The sequence below is a fragment of the Acartia tonsa genome, chromosome 3, assembly GCF_053477335.1.
Source record: "Acartia tonsa isolate MP-2025a chromosome 3, ASM5347733v1, whole genome shotgun sequence".
Classification (NCBI taxonomy): domain Eukaryota; kingdom Metazoa; phylum Arthropoda; class Copepoda; order Calanoida; family Acartiidae; genus Acartia; species Acartia tonsa.
The window spans coordinates 60,993,281-61,002,485 of NC_137262.1; the positions used below are offsets into that span (position 1 = coordinate 60,993,281).

General features: G+C 27.9%; 1 long non-coding RNA gene across 1 annotated transcript; it reads right to left on the reverse strand.

The window, feature by feature from the left end:
* Nucleotides 1-6,532: 6,532 nt before the first annotated feature.
* Nucleotides 6,533-7,153, reverse strand: LOC145312912 (uncharacterized). The gene is made up of 3 exons (XR_013877176.1): nucleotides 7,074-7,153; nucleotides 6,893-6,963; nucleotides 6,533-6,591 (listed from the first exon to the last, which is right to left on the reverse strand). It is a non-coding gene; the product is annotated as an uncharacterized LOC145312912 (long non-coding RNA).
* Nucleotides 7,154-9,205: the final 2,052 nt, after the last annotated feature.

Consider the following 9,205-nt stretch of genomic DNA (forward strand, 5'->3'; position numbering starts at 1 on the left):
GAAAAAATAAATAAAAAATTAACTTTTATGATAGGTAAGAAATCCCTCTGGAACTGGTATTTTTAGGCTTTTTTGGTCTATTTTGGTCTGTTTTTATGTAGAAACTTACTTTTTTTTTTTTTCTTAAGTGTTTTCCTTGAATACACTATGTCTATTCGAATTCATAAGACATTATTTAAGATGATTTAGCAAGTTGGGAACTGAAACTCAAAAAAACAATAATTTGATATATGACAATACAAAATATAAAAAAAGCACTTAACCTCTAAAACCATTTTTAGATGTTTACACCTTGAATTTTAGTTTATATTTTAGATTTTACTTTACTTTAAAAAAAAAACCTAAATATTTATTTGCTGTTCTATTAATTGTCTTAAAAAACGAAAAAAATAAGCTACTAATCATTAAATTCTGTATAAATTGCTTCTAAAAAGTTCCCATTAAAAACACACACTGTAATTATCAACTAGAACAGAAAAGTAAGGAATCACAAAGTCTAAAAACTATGACCGTACAAATGTGTAATCCATATTTTGTTTTGTTTTTTAAATGTGTTAATACTTAGATATGTAGATAGTTGTTGTTAGTTGATAGGCTTTTAGACTATTTTATGATAAAAAATAGTAAAATAACAATTAATTAAGAGAAAAAGATACTGATGAGATATTACTAAAAGAAAAAAAGGATACAGTATTGGGTCTAACTTATTTACAGGTGCCAATTCGACCATTCCTTACTTATTTTTTACAAGGATAACATTTTCTTTTTGTGCATTTAAAACTTGAATAGCAAATTTAAAAACTTTTTTTTATTTTAATTTTGGTAGATTTAAATTAAGTACAATTTCTTATGTTTTCATCAAGTTTATTATCTTAGGAAATTTTACATCAGGAAATCTTTCCAAGCTTTTTATTTTAGGAATCTGAGATCTTAGTTGTTTAACCCTAGATAAGTGAAGAGGTGAAAATATTTCGTTGGGTGAATCAGGAAGTTTATTATTGCGGATTTTTGAAATGAAACAAAACACAATAACATGAAATATATTTTGCAATTTTAAGATGTTAAGTTGTGAAAAGAGTGGATCACAATGGTCATTATATTTAGATTATGACACTAATCTTACTGCTTTTTCTTTTGTTTTAGTGTGATAGATTCTAAATCCTTTAACTTTGCATTACCCCCAGGCTATTACAGAATACTGTAAATGTGGCTGTAAAATTGAATTTTAAATACTCTTCAATATAATATTTTTTCACTTGATTTAAGGTATAAGTGCATTGGCATGCTTTTAGTCAGCATAGTATCATCAGCAAAAAGGCTTGAGTGAAGGTCTGTTTCTTGAGGAAAGTCATTTAAAAAGCAGAAAAAGAATAGATCCATGTAATGAACCTTGAGAGACCCCATGTGTTATAACTTTTTCATGTGATTTAAAACCTTTTATTTTTACATACTATGTTCTATTAGTCAGGTAGTTTTTAACCCGTTAGTGATTTAGTTTAGTAAATAAGATGTTAATGTCATCAGTGTCAAATACTTTATGTAAATCTAAAAGTGTATTCAGAAGTGCTTTTGTTACCCCTCAATTTTGTTTTATATTTTTCCAAATTTACCTTTAGGGAAAACCTGTCTTGAAAGTGTATTTCCCAAATCAGCAGACATAAATAATGTTTAGGGTAACTTCTTTGGATTAGAATATGAAATGTTAACCCTCTACAAAATTTCATTTTATTCTTTATTTGTTGAGGTTTTCAAGTCTAGCCTAATGTGTAATCTTTGATTTTATGAATGTTATCTTTGTTTTAATATCAGGTTGCCTTTAGATAATTATGTATAATCTTACCTGGGCTTCCATCAGACCATTTGTAAACACCTTCATGAGCATTGTCATTTAATCCAATCCAAATCTCTCCTGGCTTAACAATGCCTAAATGGAGTTTTAAAAAGTTCAATATAGCTTTGCCCCTAGAATTCAGAAATCTTTCATGAAAAGGTTGAAAGCCACAACCAAATAAAACTGTTTTTTGAAAAAAATAAAAACTCAACCACTTGACTTTAAATTAACCCAACTATTTAATATATTTAAAAGTTATTTTAAAGATATAAAGTAAGGCTTCTAGGAGAATCTGTGCATTGTTTATTGTCTATAATAGTTAGTAATCCATACAGAAACTCAAGGTATTGAGTCTGACATTGGCTTTTTTACTGTTAACAGACTTACCATTATAAAATAGCAACACACAGAACCATCCTGTTATTTTATATGAAGGATGCGATTTTTAATCATCAATATATATAATATTACTATTTAAAAGATCTTGTTCTTGCTGTGAGTTGATACTGAAGAGATCAGCACCAAACTCCTTGCACTTCTCTCTGGCATCATACCAACTCAGCTTCTCCTCAATATATTTGTAGAAAATGCCTGAATTGGAACACAGTGTGTTTTTTTAAATTAACAAAAGTATTGCTCATTTTAACCCACTTACCATTGACATAATTAATTATTAATACCTTATTCTCTTCATTGCCTTGGGAGGTTTATATCAGAAAAAATTATTTCATGGTTTTCAACAAATTATGCTTTAAAATCGTTTTTTAAAGTTGTTTACTTTAAAAATATTAGAAGGTCTAAAATAAAGTTTATAGAAATTGTGTAACATTAAAAATGTGCAATATTGTTACATTTTTTAACATTCTTATGTCCATTCTGTACATTTTAGTAATTTGAATTTGTTTTTGACCCTTCCAATTACAGTGTGCAGAGAGACTGTCCTAACAGCTTTTTAAGTGGTAGCTGCATTAAAATTTACTTTAACTCCCTAAGCCTACAAAGAAAATAAAACATTGCTTATTAGTTTCTGTCAATTAAAAGTTAATTGAAGCAAAACTTTTTTTATTTAAACACCCTGTATAACCTGATAACCTGATCATGCCTGAAACCTAAAGTTGTCTTGGACTTTTTTTCATTATTTTTTACTTCATTGGTTTTTCTAGTGTTCTATCAACTTTTAGTGCTTTAAAGTGTTTAAGAATCAAATACAGTTCTTATAGCATCTTTGTAGAAGCTTTAGATCAATAGTAATATTTATTTGTATATTTGTAATTATGTTTATTTTTTTATAATATTTTTTTGTTGGAATATAGATAACTTATAGATAAAGGTGGTTGGAAAATGGGTTTCTATCCAGGTTTTAAGTATGAAAATTAATTCCAAAGTCTCTTCGTACACTTTTCATGAATAATAAATCAATGACTTAAAAGCAAAATGAAATTTACCTGTCACTGTATCATAATCCATTCCATGCAAGGTATCCAAGGCAAACAAAGCCTAGGAAAATGGCTATAAATAACATTGATTGTTCTGAATTAAATATGGTTGGAAATTTATTTCTACCACAGTTGAAAGAAGTGAGGAAATAAATAAGATCAATTGAATTTACATAAAATGTAAAGTTTTACCTTCCTGATAATTTCCAGACTTTTATTGTGCTGCTTAAGTTCAATCTTTAATTTCTAAAACAAATGAATGAAAAACAGTTAACTTTTTTTTTGATCTTTGAGATTAATTAAAGTTTAATACCAAATAAAATAAATTTATTGTTTTTCAAATATACCTTTAAATATTCTTCATTGTTCTTTTGCAATTTATCCATCAATTTCTTTAAAATTTGCAAACTTTTATAACATGCAACACATTTATACTACTTTGGCATAGTTAAATTCATATTAATATGTGATTCACTAATTTTAGCACAAAAGTATTGACAAAGTTAGCTGACAAATAAGTGTTTCAAATTTTGATTATAAAAACTTTTTTAACTTGATTTTTTTATGATATTTTATCAAAGTGTGTAGTAGATCAATGGCAAAGTGGAGTAGACCTGCAATGACGGAATGTATTCTACTATTTTTTTGGTGTCTGTTACCTCATTACTCTGTTGAACATTTTCTACTTCATTTATCATCTCCTGTGAAGTTAAAAATGTTTGTTGCTAATTCTAGAAATTATTTTAATAGTATATGAATTTACCTCCAGAGCAATGATTGAGTTCTTTTTTGAAACAGTTGCAGACTGCAGATCAAATTAATTATAAAAGATTAAAAAAAAAAAAATTTAAATTATATTTTTTTTAAAAATTAAAACAAATACTCCAAGTATGTCATTACAGATTCAAGGTTTGTTTGTGGGTTTCTTTTTTTTGAGGGATCAACTAATAAGTACCTTATACGTCTGGGCTTAATAATGATTACATCACTGAAGTTTTTATTCTGAGTTGTGTAATTACTATTAAGAACATGTAACCCCTGGATAAGAACCATTTAAAATTCATCTTTTTTCGAAAATTAGTTTTTAAATTTGTTTTGAACTAATTAAGGGCTGAAACTTCCCCCAAACCAGGGGGTTTGGGTGGGACTAACAATCCTTCCTTAGAAAAAACCTGCTCTTGTTCAATCTGCACAAAGATTTAAGAACATAATTGAACAATAAATTTAATAACCTCAAGAGCTAATTTTGCTAACTCCATAGGATTTTCCATACTCAATAACATTTCATTAGATATGTTCAGTTTTGCCTAAAAACAAAATTATTTCTATCGATACAAAATACATATAAATATAATGATTTTTAATGTTCATAAAATGAATGGAAAATCAAATTAGTACCAATTGAGTATTGTTGTTGTTCATCTGAGAATTTCCTAGTTTACTTATTATGGTCTAAAAAAAACTATAGATTAGTGGTGGAATAAAGATAGGGTTGTGTTTAAATATTTTATCCTTTTTTTATTCCCCTTCATAAACAATGAATATGTCATTAAGAGAAAAGAACATAATGAGATACCTGTATATCCAAACTCATATTTTTTGGTGCCATTTCATATGCAAGAAGTTTGTCTTCAAGAACATCCTGTTTGGACTAGATATTAAAGTTAACTTTGATTTTAAAAAAAAATAATAATTACTTTATAATAAACTATTGGTTTTGACTTTAGCCCCTTGGGGATTTGCTCAAAGAGCTAATTGAAAGCTCCCCCCCATTAAATTGTTCTTTATAGTGTCAAATATATTCTTGTAAAATTAAGCAAATGATAAAAAATTTGAAAAATAAAATTGCAACCTCTATGACAGATATTTTTGTTTCCAATTCAGCCTGAAATGAATTTCATGTTTAATTAATAGAGACTGGTTTAACAGTACTCAAAAACACAGATTTAGAGCTACTTTTTTTCTTTAGGAATATTTAGAACTAAAACAAAGAAGATGGAGCAAATAAAAACTCACCACAAATTCAACATTTTGGTTTTGCTTGGTAAGTTCCAGTCCAACCAACTTCTTCTCAATTTCATCCAGTTTTGACTAGAAGTAGCTAATATTTTAAAACTGTGAAAAAGCTTTTGTTTTTCTTCTGAAGCAAAGTTTGGAAAGCTATATATTTAAATACAAAAAATGTAATAAAAATAAAAGAAATGAAATATGAAAAATAATAAGGACCTTTAATGCAACATTTTCATCTTGCATATCAATAAAAGTTTTGTCATGCTCATACAGTTTTTCCTGAAAAAAAACAATTTAGAGTAAGATATGCTTGCTGAAACAATATAAATTTAGCAACAGATACTGAGTGGACATAATTACTAAAAATTAACTTTTATGGCAATGTTTAAAAAGCCATGTATTTAGATAAAAAAAATTTTATTGCAAATATAAGAAATAAGATATGAAAAGTAATAAAGACCTTTAATGCATCATGGAAAGCTATATATTTAGATACAAATATTTAAATAAAATAAAAGAAATGAGATTTGTAAAAATAATAAAAACCTTTAATGCATTATTTTCATCTTGAATATCAATAAAAGTTTTGTCATGATTATTCAGTTTTTCCTGTAATATCAAAAAATATTATTTAAACATTTCATTTTGCTACAAATAATCCCTGGCTCAAATAGCCAACAAATAGTGAATGCAAAAGATTCAACTAAAAATCCTTTGCTTTTAAAAATACAATAGAGATTTTAATAATTTTAATTTTAGCTTTGTTCTAAATAGAGTTGTAAATTTATGAGAGTTTAAATTATTATAAAAAAATATCTGTAATTGTCCTTGTGTTCAGTCTTCATCTTTTCAACAACATTTTTGGAAGAGTTTGCTTCAGCCTGATTACATTTAAGACTTAAGAATGTTTGGATATTGTCAGTTTTGTGATTCATAATTTAAGGGGCGTTTTGTCATATTTTCACAATAGCTTTTTATGGGTTATTTTAGGTTTGGTAAATGTTAATGATTAGGGTTAGGCAATTGGCCATGCAGGTTATAGCTCTCCACAGAGGCTAGAAATAGGAAAAAGGTACTATGAAACTACAATAAAATGCCCCTTAAGAGGGAATGTCACAAAACTGACAACACCCAAATGTTTTCTTAGATATTTGATTTTATTTAAAGACTTCTTATTTTGACACTACATTAACTTAGAAAAAAGCCATAATATTACATCATGGTTGATATTTAATTTTAACCTCCAGAATATGAACACTTTTACATAGACTTGCAAATGTATTGCAATCGTCTAGCCGGGTCAGGTAGGCACGACTGTAACAAAAATAAAAAAAATTTCAAAAGGGGCAGGAATAAATTTTTGTAAGATCAATAAAAGAATATTAAAAGAGCATTGCAGTGGCAGCTAATTTTATAATGAAGAAAGGCCCTATTGTGAAAACCAATATTATCTTTATATTCAAATTCTCATCTTAGTTTTTAGAATTTGTTTTTCCTACTTTTTTTCAGATTGAGAAAAAGAAAAACATATTTCTTTGTTTTAATGTAGTAAAGCCTCTTGAGGCTATGTAAAAGTGCAAATTAAAATGATAAGAAGTGGTTCTTTGATACTTACTAGAAAATATAATCTGTAGATATGTTGTAACAGAAAGTTGGCAAATTTATGTAATAAGTGACACAAGGTTCCTAAAGTTAATATTTAAAATAAAGGTTAAAATTATAAATACTTACAACATTTTCCTCAAAAAAAACATTATCTGCAAAATGGTTATCTCATTCAATTTAGCTTAGAATACCTTACAAGGAATTTCTTTTTCCATATTTCCAATGTCAGGGTAGAAGTGGTAGATGAAACACTTCTTGGAGCTAAACTAAAGTTAAAATATTACAATAGGTATGATTTACAGATTTGCTCAAAGGTAGTATTATATAATTATTTTAAAAAAATGAAAATAACAACCATACCACAATCCCCTCTTGCTACGCCCATTCAAAATCTTCAACCCTTTCTTTCAGCTGTTTTTTTTGTTTGGTTTGAAATGGTCTGCTGTTAGACCATAAATAGATATGTAGCGGGAGTGTAAATATGTTTAAAATGTCAAAAAAGTTTATAGGTATGTGTTTTTATTAATATAAATTATGAAGATTTAATTTTAACAGCATTTCTAATTACATAACCTTTTATAAAGATGCGATGCATCTCTACAATTCTTCAAATCAAAAAGAAAAAAAGAAACATTAAATATCTTATTCAGATTCTTCAAAAATAGACTTTTTGTATATATTATTTACTGATTTGTGTTTTTTTCCTTTACAGGATGATTGAGAATAATAACCTTAGTTGTTGAAATATATACATGGCCTGTACAAAGATGTTAGTTTGATAAAGTAGTCTTGGGTTGAGATGGATCAATAGCTTTTAAATCTAATTATTGGTACAAGATACAAGGATAACAAGCATTGAAATATGTATATATTTAGGTGGTGAAAGTTACTTTTTCTTCTAATTAGTTATAGTTTTGCTGGTTCCTAATTGTTTTGATTAATGTTATGATAAATAGAGATAATATTATGGCACTGTCTCTAAATTAGCCAATAGGAAAACAGTGGAGGAGCAACCGGGTTATAATGTTGGTTAGAAAATATACAGTTTTTAGTGAGAAAGGGTAAATATTTTCATTTCATTATGCTATGAGTAAGTTATAAATAGTTGCATTACTCAGGATAAAGATTTCCTAGGTTAAATTTTTTGCTATCACACTAGCTTTCAGGAAATTATATCCTCAAAAAAATTTTGTTGATGGTATTATTAGAAAGATTATATTATGTCTATTCTATGATACAACCTCATATGTGTATGCCATACACTTGGTCATCTGAACACAGATGTTCTGACACTCTTCTACTGTCTCAGTTGTATTCAGCGGACCCACTATTCCCTCCATGAAGGCAAAAGTCCTGGCAGCATAGGTAATTTTTAACAATTGTTTACAAAGGTAAATTTTGTCCTCAACATCTGCTATACATTTAGTTTATAACTAAATCTGCATAATGTCTCTAAACAGCTTCTCCCTTTTCATGCAATCTTAAAACACCCACACACTTTATTATCTATCATCGCTAAACCCTTCCCACCTTCAATATTAGTTTTTTTAACAATTTAGATAAAATATTTTCGAGAGGAGTAGTTTATTTTTTTTCTTTCTTGAAATGAAGTTAAAAAATAGTTAAAAACTTCCAAGGAAGCTACACTGTTGAGGAGAGCCTTATTGATTAATGGGTTAGCGAATCCTTTGGTTCAGATAGACAGGGATCTTCATACTTTTATATATGGATAAGTAGCATGGGGCTTTAAACATTTGTGTGGCGACGGGTGTGTGCTTAGGTTATAGTGATGCTACACACCCCATAGTGAACTACAACAGTTTAAATCAGTAAAGTATATTTATAACTGCCACAAATATTTACAAGAATTAATAATCACAAAGATATATTATAATGGGCAAATTCAGGTGAATTGGGGTGTAGGTAGGACAAGGAGGAGGCTTTTTGAGGTGCAGGCCTGAAAGGGTAAGGGACACTAATCTCTCTTGTGTTCTTGATAGGTAATCACATATCAATCCTCTAAACTCTATTCCCTGCATTGAAATTTATGGTGTATTAAGAAGTCAGTTTTTTGACAGGGAACATTTGATAAGCTGGTAGCAAAGCTACTCTACAGACCGACCCCTCTCCTTTACTTATATATAAATAATAAAAAACATTGAAAAATTTAAATATCACTGAACAATAAAACTTAGCTCTCCTTATTATTCTTTTTTTAAATATTTTGTTAAAAATTGCCTATTTTCCATCTTTACAAAACATGGTCCAACTTTGATAGCAGAAGCAGAGCTGCACAACAGAAATGTACCAAACAATAATAACA